General features: G+C 35.6%; 1 pseudogene; it reads right to left on the reverse strand.

Moving 5' to 3' along the window:
- Positions 1–920: 920 nt before the first annotated feature.
- Positions 921–3,341, reverse strand: LOC100050688 (small ribosomal subunit protein eS4, X isoform-like; annotated as a pseudogene).
- Between the last annotated feature and the right edge of the window lie 8,801 nt (positions 3,342–12,142).

Here is a 12,142-nt window from a genome sequence, read left to right on the forward strand (position 1 = left end):
AACGCTATATGACTTTGGCGCTTTTAAAGAGCACAGGTGCATTCTTTTTTAGACTTGTCCTTCTGTTTGAGTTTTGCATACATTTTTGTAGGAATACCGCAAAAGTGATGTTTATTCTTAACAATGTGTTGTATCAGGGAACACACAATGTTAATTCGTCCTGATATAGTAATATTAATTTGATGACTTTGTTAAGCTAATCTACCAGGTATCCTTATTACAAAAAAGTTTTTTGTAGTTAATAACTAATTTTATTTATCAAATTTGACCTACTAGATTTATCATGTATTGACTCTTTTTTTGACTCTATAATTCTCCTTATGCTTTTTAGCGGCTCTGCTTCTGTGAGGAAGAATTTTCCTTTTTCATTCATTTATTCACTCATTCACGTCAGGATGAATGCAGATTATTATCCATTATTATCCAGCCAGGGGATGCATTTTCAAACTGGTTCCTTTCTCCTTTATTTATGTCCTAAGGATCTTTGGAATCCTTTCTTACCTTTGATAAAACAAAATAATCCAGACTCAATGTGTACTTTCTCTGTCCCGAACCTGAGCTCAATCTCTCCATGAAGAAGCCTAATTCCTTTTAATAAAGAATATACATTATCTTCTTTTATTTTTAAATTTTTCCTTATTTGCTATCACTTTTTATGTGTTAAAAAAATCAGTGGAAGTAAGAGAAAATATTGAACACAAATTCTTATTTTTAAATTTGCAATATTTGAACAGTAAGATCAGGAAAAATTAAAATTACCAAAGGTAAGTTTTCTTTCTGTTGGCTATATGTAAAATACCATCTTAATTATCACAAAATTCTGCCGAAAGTAATGTTTTGAAAAGATAAGTTCATTTCTTCAATATAAAAGAACTCTAACAATTGTATACTTTCTTTGTATTAAGCATATGTCATTTTAGACAAAATTATTAGGCTTTCTAGGCACAACTCAGATTTGGTTCTGCAAGTAAGCAAATCTAAAGGAAGGACCTTCAGTTTCCTTTACACGTTTTTCAATTAACACTTACCGTTTGAATCAACTACTGCTCCCCAAGGTATTTCCACGAGCAGCTAAATGATGAACTTGCTTTCCCCGACTCCCTCCAAAGCACTGAACTATTTTAGTTGTTGATCCATGTGGGGAGATGATTGATGTGAAAAAGAAACCAGAGTTGCTCACTATCACACTTTATAAAATTCCCTTCCATTTATCACTCCTTAGACAAAAGCCCTCAAGATTAGTTTTGTTTAAAGATTATTTGCATTTAAATTGTGAGGATATAGAAGAGTCCTTGTATTTATGACAGAGGTTAAAAGCTAAAGCCATCAGCGGTTTAATCTTTTTTGAAACAATGTTCCCTAAAGCACCCCAAAGCACTGAACAGGCTACACTGTTCAGGGAAATTTCTTCAGCCAGGGGGATACTGTGGAGTCAACAATGCAAAAGGGAAAAAGGTATCTTTATTTTCTGCTGCGTTGGAGCCAAAAATATATTCCAGTAGAAAAATAGTCCTTGATGGGAGCTACTCTTTACAAACAAAAATGAAGCTTTTTATTTTCTGAAATTGCAATTGAGTAAGCCAATTTTTTCTCAAGTATCATGCAGAGTTAATTGACTTTCAGTAACCTAAATTATGTTGTTACCTTACAGTTCAATTTAAAATTGTTAAGCAGAGAAATTTAGAAATGCTAGAATGAAAACATTAGGCATAAAACAGACTGTAATGTAACATTATAGCAATTCTAAATAGATTGTACACAATGCAGGTTATAGCTGTGAGTGTAAAATACAATTATCTGTATTCTGCCATTCATTTCAGAGTTCACGGGGTCATTCATATCAAGTAAACAATCACACTTTTGAGTTTTTACCAGTAAAGATACCTTGTTGGAATAAGTCTTAAAAGCTTTTCATTTTAAAAGCTTTAACATAACTATTAAGTAGCTTATACAGAATTCTTCAAAAAGGCCCACTTATATGTTAATAGGTTTTTTAATCTGATAAATGAAAGAATCTTGTTTTATATTTAAAAACAAGACCATTCGGTTAAGGCCTAAATTGACCTGAAGGAAACAAATGATATTTACTCTGCCGATTCATGCTGGCTTACCCATCTTTATGTGAAACTTCTGTATCTAAAATCTAATGATTTGATTTTGCAATCATGTAGTTGGTTCATCATATTTGTAGAGTCTACTGAAGAATTACATATTTTACTGTATTATATATCCTAATCAGTAGAGGTAGACTTGAAAGTTCTATTTCTCCTTTTTATCTTTTTTCTTTTCATGATGTGTTAACTTTAATTAAGTACAAAGACTCTTCTGGCCGTGTCACCTAGAGATCATTTCACCCACTGCTCTGTTTGGCTGCCAGTCTCTTGTCTCTCTCTTCAACAGTGGTGAGGCAGATGCCCTTTCCACAGGGAAGAGAAATCCATGGTTTATTGCCTTTGCTGATAACACAAATGTTGGAGAGGTGCCAGCCCCATGGCCAAGTGGTTAAGTTCACATGCTCTGCTTAGCCTGGGGTTTCACTGGTTCGGATCATGAGCGCAGACATGGAACCACTTGTTAGGCCATGCTGAGGTGGTGTCCCACATGCTACAGGTAGAAGGACCCACAACTAAAAAATATACAACTATGTACTGGGGAGGTTTGCAGAAAAAAACAATGTTGGAGAGCCAAGTGGCAAAGCTATTGCCATTGGTATCTTTCACATAAACTACATCAAAAGAACCAGGGTATGTCCCTCTGTTGGTGATCACCCCAATCCTTCCCAGGTGAGCATCTCCAGCCACCACACATTGGTTACCAATGTCAAATGATAAAATTGGTATCTTGCCAGTCTCTAAGTCAATCTGAATTGTGCCATTCACCTTGATGAGAGGATCAGGGTAGCGGATGGTGTGAGCATCATGGATCACCAGATGAGGGTTTCCTTTCATGCCATAAAGATCCTTCTCACTTTGCACAAGTGATACTCGGCCTCCTCAGGTGTAATACGGTCAACAGGAAAGCTATCCTTGGAGCCATAGATCAGACGGAAATTCTCACCAGTCTTGTGAATGCTGATGACATCCAAAAAACCAGCAGCATAGGCTATATTGGTTTGGAGCTTGCCATCAATCTTAATGAACTACTGCATGCAAATCTTCTTTACTTCATCTCCAGTTAGGGCATACTTAAGTCTGTCCCTTAGGAAAATGATGAGGAGGAGACAGTACCTCAGCTTGTAGGGACCAGTAGATGGATGAGGAGCAAACGCTGGTCAATTTACCCAGCATCCAATGCTTTGGAGCTGCTGCTCACTTCAGATGTTTCTTGGGACCATGAGCCATGGTTGCGCTAGGCACGAAAAGAGCTCTCCTTTATATCTTGAAGCTGGAGACCTGTGGAAAGGATCCATGTGATTTAAAAAACTATTTCTCATCATATGTATATTTGTTAACTATAATAGCCAAGATATTATGAAAATTAACCAGTTCTCCACATCAGTTTATTTTTGCGGTGTTAATGGTTACATGTTTAGTAAAACTTTTATCAAATATTCATAGCTCCAGAAATATACAGATATATAATCTATTAAAGCAAAGAGAAAAAAGACTTTAGATAAAATTCTAAAACAGATCTTTATAGTTTATACACCATGTGTACTCTTATCTGCCTTGAGCATGAGGGATGAGGTATAAAGCAAATGAAATAATATAAATAAAAAACATTTTGTAAAAGAAGGTCAAAACGACACATCTAAGGTAGTATTATTCTTCGCTGGCCACAGGTCTCACAAGAACTCATTATCTTCCTGATTTTCCTAGATGTCAGGTAAAACCATTTTCAGGAACAGGGTACATTTAGACCTTTCATCAGCTGCTTTCCTCAACTCAAATATATGTATGGTATATTTAATCCTGTGATACTAATTAGATACTTATTCATTTTAAGTAGCCTTCAGTAGACCCAAGATTCTGAATAAAATGGTGCCAGATTGCAAGTGCTAGAGTGAGTAACAGAGGAAAATTATTTTGGGAAAAGGAGTCTTCTAAATATTCTGCAAATTAACTCTTTACGTGATTACATCCTATCCATTTTCATAAGGTGTTGACCCAGAATATACTATTGAAACAAAATCATAATCTTCAACAGAATTTAACCTTAAAAGACAAATATCCTAAGAGGTGTGAGATTTTGTATTTCAATATATTATAGCAGATTATACTATTCCGTTAATATTGTTCTCTAACACTGCGTTTTCTCAGAAGTAGAAACTATCTTTTTGTCTTCATCTCTTTGTTATCTCAGCACTGAAGTATTTTCCTAGTGGTGGTATTTTTCTGGTTCTTGGTATAACTTATTTCTTTTGTATGCTGGACATTTTGAATATTATATTGTGAGACTCTGTATTTTATCTAAATCTGTTTTATCAGATCTGCTATGACACCACATCTCTAAGGGAAGGAGGCAATGCCTCATTACTACCACCTATGGGTAGACGTAGAGATTCCCCGCTTGGCTCCTTGCCACCCCAGAGGGACCGGTTGCTTCATCACTGCAGCAGGCTGGAATTCAGGCTCCCCGTTAGACCTCTGCTGACACTGTTGTAAGAGCCTATGTGACAGGCAATAAGGATCTAAATTTGGGGAGTGGCTTTTGGGAAGAGCAATCAAGGGATAGTTTTGTAACAACATTGGAGAGTTCAGGGAACATTGAAGAGGGCAAGAGAAGAGGATTCAAAGATGGCATCCAGATTCATGGTTTGTGAATCAGAGAGTAACGATATTATATCAAAAAACACAATTACATCAATTTCCTATAGTATTTCCCAAAACTACTATATAGCAATAATATTTAGCTTTAATAATATTTAACTACCAATTTTAAAGCACATGAAAGTTTTCGTTTACTCAAATTATTTATGTGTTTTTCTTTGCCAGGACAAATGCAAGTATGCTTGCATTGATCTTTCTGATTACAACCTCTATACATGTTTCAAAATAGTCAAAAGACTAAATATCATAGTACTGTGATATTCATCATCATCCATTTTCAAAACAAATAAAAATTGACTTGCAAGAATATTTTAAAAGATCAACTCGTAAAACTTTGTTGAGTTGCTATTTCAATTAATAATAAACACATCTCTATGGATTAAAAAAAAAAGAAAAAATCTTAAAATATGTTATCATTGTCCAGTCATCATATAGTGATAGTGTTGAGATATGTTTTATTATAATTATTCTGAGAATGTTATGTGTGCAGTTTGTAATAAAGCAAATGAGGTTTTTTTTTTATGTTATTCAGAATCTAAGTTTTGAGGGATGGGAAAGTAGATAAACATGTATGATAATCCATGGATATGCATACCATCAAAACTGTGATCTTTAATTACTATTTCCCATTAAAAAGAACAAGAGCTCTTTAAGGAAAATGGTTAGTTCCAGGTCTGGGAACAAATGTATAAGAAGAGACTGACAAATCTTGACATAGCAGAAAGAGAGAAGCTATCAAGGACTATGGACTATGTCAATGAACTCAGGAGTTAACTTGTAGGGACTCTCACTAAAAAAAAAAAGAAGATTTTGAGCATTAATAAGATTAATAACTCTGATGAATCCTAAAAGCATATATGATTTTTCCAAAGAAAATATACAGTGGACCAACAGGCACACGAAAAGATGTTCAACATCACTAATTACTAGGGAAATGCAAATTAGAACTTCCGTGAGATATCACTTTACACCCATAAGAACGGCTAGAATTAACAAGACAGAAAATAACAAATATTGGAGAGGATATGGAGAAAATAAAACCCCCATACGCTGCTGGTGGGAATGCAATCTACTGCAGCCACTATGGAAAACAGTATGGAGATTTCTCAAAAAATTAAAAATAGAACTACCATACAATCCAGCTATTCCACAGCTGGGTATTTACCCAAAGAACATGAAAGCAACCATTCAAAGAGATGCATGCATCCCTATGCTCATTGCAGCATTATTCACAATTAGCCAAGACATGGAAGCAACCCAACTGCCCATCAAATGGTGGATAAAGAAGATGTTGTCTATATATGCAATGGAATACTACTCAGCCATAAAAAAGGATAAAATTGTGCCATTTGAAACAACATGGATGGACTTTCAGGGTATTAAGTTAAGTGAAATAAACCAGACAGAGAAAGACAAACACCACATGATTTCACTCATACGTGGAAGATAAACACAAGGATAAGGAGAACAGATTAGTGGTTACCAGCAGGGAGGAGGGTGAGGGCAGAGGGAAAGGGGGGAGGGGAACATATGAATGGCGAAGGATAAAAACCAGACTATTGGTGGCAAACATGATGCAGTCTATACAGAAAGTGAAATATAAAAATGTACGCCTGGTATCACACAATGTTATAAACCAATATGGCCTCAATAAAACAATTACATTTAATAAAAGCACATATAATTAAATCCATGGGATTATAATGACACTTAACAACAACAACAACCTCTTGGTCAACTTTGTGGTGTGCTAGGAAACTACATTAGTTTTCCATTGCTGCACAAGAAATCACCATACACTTAGTGGCTTAAAACAACACACAGTTATTATCCTACAGTTTCTGTGAGTCAGGAGTCTGAATCCAGCTTAGATGGGTCCTCTGCTCAGGGGAGAATTGGATAAGTCTGTAATGAAACTCTCTGCTAGGTGATGTTCCCATCTGGTGGGTCAATTGGGGAAGAATTATTTCCAAACTTATTCATATTGTTTGCAGATTCAATGTGGCTATAGAGCTTCATTTCCTATGGCTATGGGACTAAGGGTCCTCGCTTTTTGCTGGTTATGAGCTGGAGGCCGTCGTCAGATCCTAGAAGCTGCCCACAGTTCTTTGCCATGTGGACTTCTCCAACATGGCTGCTTATTTCATCAAGTCTGCAAGGAGAATCTAATTCCTGTCCGCTCAGATGAAGACTTATACAACATAATCTTGGCAGCAACATCTCATCTCCTCGCCATATTCTTTTAGTTGGAAGCAAATCACAGGTCTCATTCTCACTCAAGGTGAAATGATTACACACAGGAGTGAAAACCAGGAGCAGAGGAATCACTGAGGGGGGTTACCTTAGAGTCTGTTTACCATGGAAACCAACAAAGTACTTTGAAAATTGATGAATAAAGGGAACAGAGGATTTATCTCACTTTTGTCATATGAACAATATCCTACAGTAGAAAAATAGTTGATGAATGAAAAATTTATCTTTATAAAAAACATAATAAAGGAGGAATGCTGGATTTAGAATAGTACTATCTTGCAATTGCTAGTAAACTAATAATAAAGCCAATGAGCACCTATAGTTGCTAATATTATGACTTTATTTGCCTTTTGATGGAAATGTACAACACTATAAAAAGCTTTTTTCTAAAATATGTAAGTGCAATAAAATTTTAATATTTAACTATAAATTTGTTGGAAATACAAAAGATAGTTCCAGATAGTGAAATTCTTCAAAGGAAAGCATATATTTTTCAATAAATAGCAAAAGGAAAATAAAGAGGAAAGAAATATATAACTAAATAGGCTTAGATATGAAAGCCACTTTTAATGTATGGATTTTATTTAATTCCTCATTGAAACACAATAACTAAAAAAAGTATGGGGCAATCATAGAAATTTCACTTATTGGATATATGATGGTATTAAGGAATTATTAAGTATTTTTAATTGTGAAAATGTTATTGCTATTAATTTTTAAAGAATTTTTCTTTAAAGAAAGTTACTAAGTGTTTATTAATTAAATGGCAAATGCTGAAACTTGCTTCAAAATAATTGGATGAGAATATAGATAAATAATAATGAGTCATAGGTTATTAATTGGTAAATAAAGTTTGAGGAGCATATGATGATTTATTTCACTATTTTCTTTACTTTTGTATGTTTAAAATTTCCTATAATAAAAAGTTTTTAGGTGACTCAAAAGACTAAACACCATAGTAATGTGATACTTACCATTATCCATTTTTAAAACAAATAAAATAAAAATTAACTTACAAAAATATTTGATACCCAGCCATTGGAGTTATTCATTTTCTTGATGTGTGGAAAGTTTACTAAATATATTTTATCCAGATTTATAAAATTACTATTTATTATATCCCTTATAATTTACAGTCACCTTATTTAAAATGATGTATTTAGAAAAAGTTGACAAATTTGAATACTTTTTAATTTAATTGCATCCTTTTATTATACTATATTCTTATTGAAGTATATTCTGTATATAAGGAGATGCACACATCATAACTGTACAAGTCAATCAGTTTTAACAAAAGCATACAACCATGTCACCCCATACCAATATCAAGATGCAGAACGTTTTCATCACCCAAACAAGCTTGTTTGTGCACACTCCTAGTTAATATCCTCCCCACTTCCCAAATGAACTATTCCTCACAAATTCTTGTCCCAGAGATAACTTGGGAGAAGCTGAACTAAGACAACAGCGACATTTACTAGACTAGAGATAACAAGAAAGCTTATCTTTACAAATAGTTACACTAATTTGAGAAGTAAATTAAATTATGTGACTAACGTGAATAAAAAGCAATCTGTAGAAAAATTGGAAGTCTGAGTATACATCAGTTGATTCAGAAAAAGAAATTATCAAATTGTCTTTAAAAATATAGAAAATGTGTGGTTATGTTAAATAAGTAATTAGGAAAATGCATATTTTTCATAAAATATATTTTATGTGTATTATTAGAATTAGTAATTCACCTGTAAGTAAACATACATGGCTCTATGTAACTACAATGGTATATTGCTATTTCATATCATAGAGAAACAATGCTATTGGTATTTTATCCAATTTTCAATGTGCTAAAGTTCAAAATAACATAAATCATTTCACTAGTTGAGAAACACATATTGTTAAATCAATGCCTCCATTTCAAAATGCATAGGATCTATTTTATAGTCAATTGTAAATAAAACAATTCAATTGGAAGTGAATTCCCTGGGCACTTTGCTTTTTGGGTTTACCGCTATGTCTGATTCTAGCCTTCACTTTCTTTCCTCTACGGTTACCTCTTAACTAGAACCACAGCTAAACTGATTCTTAACACACTGAGCCAGATACTAAAATATCTACAGTTATATATTTTTAAATGTGGTTATCAGGAATGGACATTCAGGAGAAAACTGGAAAGAGGTATGCCTCACCATTCCTGTTTGCTTAGATTCTGTCCACAAACAAACTTGCTGACACAGCTGATCAATGTGGGCTGGCAATATAGTCCTCTGCCTTTCTAAGATACCAGCACCTGAGTCAGTATAATCCATGTAGAAGTCATGTACGATATTTTCAGGAACAATCTTACCCTGTCACTGAGCCCTAAGGGACCAGTGACCCACAAGTGGGTCATTTTGCCCAGAGCTGCTCGCACCAATAGAATGAGACCAGGTTTGGAATAGCAGAGCAGAAATTTTATGCATTGATCAATGAATGGAGGAGGCAGAGCTCATGCTCTAAAACACCCTCTCCCTGAAGGGCAGGTGAGCAGAGTTGTTATGGGATATGAAGGGTGAGGGGTCTCCATGTCATCACTGGGGCAGGGCATTTGGAGCATGCACAGATCTTCCCTTGTTGCACACGGCACCTTTTGCACGTTTCCTTTTGCACACAGCACTCCATTGCCATCTTGGACCTTTCTGGTTTGGACTGGTTCTGGGGTGTGGCCATCTGGCAATGTTCTGCCTTGGTTCCTATGAGCAAGCACAACTTAAAAACAAAGCATTAGACATGGAAAATGTTTTAGGGACATTTACCTGAGTGACAACCCCACCTAGGCTTGTAACTTCAACCTATACATCTAACATTCTTTTCAATTTTCTAAAAACAACATTTCCTTTCAACATTTGTATGGTTAATCATTCATTTTGGTATAATAAGTAGGAAATAGGATTGAGATTATTTTCTCCTCTCAATTTTTTTTCTAATTATACGAAAACACCCCTATGTATTGGACCTATTGCCGTACAGACATTTTTAATCATGAAATTTTGATATAACAAAATGATGTGTAAATTATAAAACAAAATGTTAAAAAAAATGAACCAACAAATCTTGAGATTGCCCAAATTATGAAGTATTTTGTAACTCCTATGCTCCACTTGAAAGGAAGCACCCTACCATAAACCTACCTCCACCTTTACAATGACTTTTATCTGAAATGTTGTATTTACCATTGTTTCAATATATTTTAGCAGTAAACTATATTTTATAAAATTTTGCTTGTTTTTGAACTTTCCCCCCACAGATTCACATATCTGAGACTAAAAATATTGATCATTCATTTTAGTATAATAAGGAAGAAATAGAATTGAGATTTTTTTTCTCCTCTCTGATGATTAAAAATATTGCATGCAGGAATGATGTCAGCATCATGGCAGAGTGAATGTCAGCATCATTCTCCCAGTGATCACTCCCCTCCACGATACAATGAAAAAGACATTCATACCCCGACAGAGGATGTTCATACAATACAAAAGATGTCTGAGAGACCCACGCAGCCCTACATTGGAGGGTGGAGAGGCTGGAGTCCTCAGAGGAGGAGGTGTAATGGGGTAAGAGGAAACTTTGCTCCCTCACAAAAAGACTGTGATCTGGGACTGTGTGCAGCCTCTGAGAGGGAAGGAAGCAGGGAGGGAACATCAAAGATCCCCAAGGTCCCTCATGGCCTAGAGGTAAGCCCCCTACCAGGGTGAAAGCATCACAGGGGGTTACCTCATTGAGCTAACATCCCAGGAGAGCAGATAGCCAGAGCAGAGCAAGTAAGCCCATGAGAACATGCAGGAGAAAGTGGCCTTCCCACACCCCGCCCACCACTGGCTCCAGCACCTGGGATCCCAGCAGAAGGCAGAGGGCTCAGAAAATGTGGCTCTTGACCCCCCTCACCTAGGGGCCACAGGTGGCAATTGCAATCAAACAATACCAGGCTGACAAAGGACAAAGCCATGCCCTCTAGCAGTATCAAAAATTATATTAAATGTCCAGACCAGAGAGAAAATGACAAGTACCCATAAATCAGCCCTGAAGACACAGAAATATGGAATTTAAATGACAGAGAATTCAAAATAGCCATCATCAAAAAACTCAACAGGGGCCAGCCCAATGGCCAAGTGGTTAAATTCACGCACTCCACTTTGGTGGCCCAGGGTTTTGCTGTTTGGGATCCTGGGTGCAGACATGGCACAACTCATCAAGCCATGCTGAGGTGGCATCTCACATGCCACAACTAGAAGGACCCACAACTAAAACTACACAACTATGTTCTGGGGGGCTTTGGGGAGAAAAGAGAAAAATAAAATCTTAAAAAAACAAAAAAAAACCTCAACAAGTTAACAAAGAATATAGAGAAACAATTCAACAAGTTTAGGAGCTACTTCACGAAAGAGATTGAATGTGTAAAGAAGAATCCATCAGAAATACTGGAGATGAAAGACACAATCGATGAGATAAAACAAAATACGGATTCCCTGAACACTCAAGTGGACATCATAGAGGAGTGAATCAGCATAATTAAGGATAAACATATTGAAATGCTCCAGATAGAGGAGGAGAGAGAACTAAGACTAAAAAGAAATGAAGAAAGTCTCTGATAAATATCCAACTCAATTAGGAAATTCAACATAAGAATTATAGATATTCACTAGGGAGAAGAGAAGGAGAATGGAGCAGAAAGTTTGTTCAAAGAAATAATAACAGAGAACTTCCCAAGCCTGAGGAAGGATATGGAAATCCATGTAGAAGAGGCTATCAGATCTCCTAAATATGTCAATTTAAAAAGACCTATGGCAAGGCATACAGTAGTGAAACTGGCAAAAGTGAATGAAAATGAAAAATACAAAGGGCAGGAAGGCAGAAGAAAATAACCTACAAAGGAACCCCTATCAGGTTTTCAGCAGATTTCTCTGCAGAAACCTTACAAGCTAGGGGAGACTGGAATAACATATTCAAATCTTTGAAGGACAAAAACTTTCAGCCAAGAATACTCTATCCAGTGAAAATATCCTCCAGATATGATGGAGAAATAAAAACTTCCTCAGATAAACAAAAGCTAAGGGAGTTCATAACCATAAGACCCATCCCACCAA

The sequence above is a fragment of the Equus caballus genome, chromosome 30 (genome assembly GCF_041296265.1).
Source record: "Equus caballus isolate H_3958 breed thoroughbred chromosome 30, TB-T2T, whole genome shotgun sequence".
NCBI classification, from domain to species: Eukaryota; Metazoa; Chordata; class Mammalia; order Perissodactyla; family Equidae; genus Equus; species Equus caballus.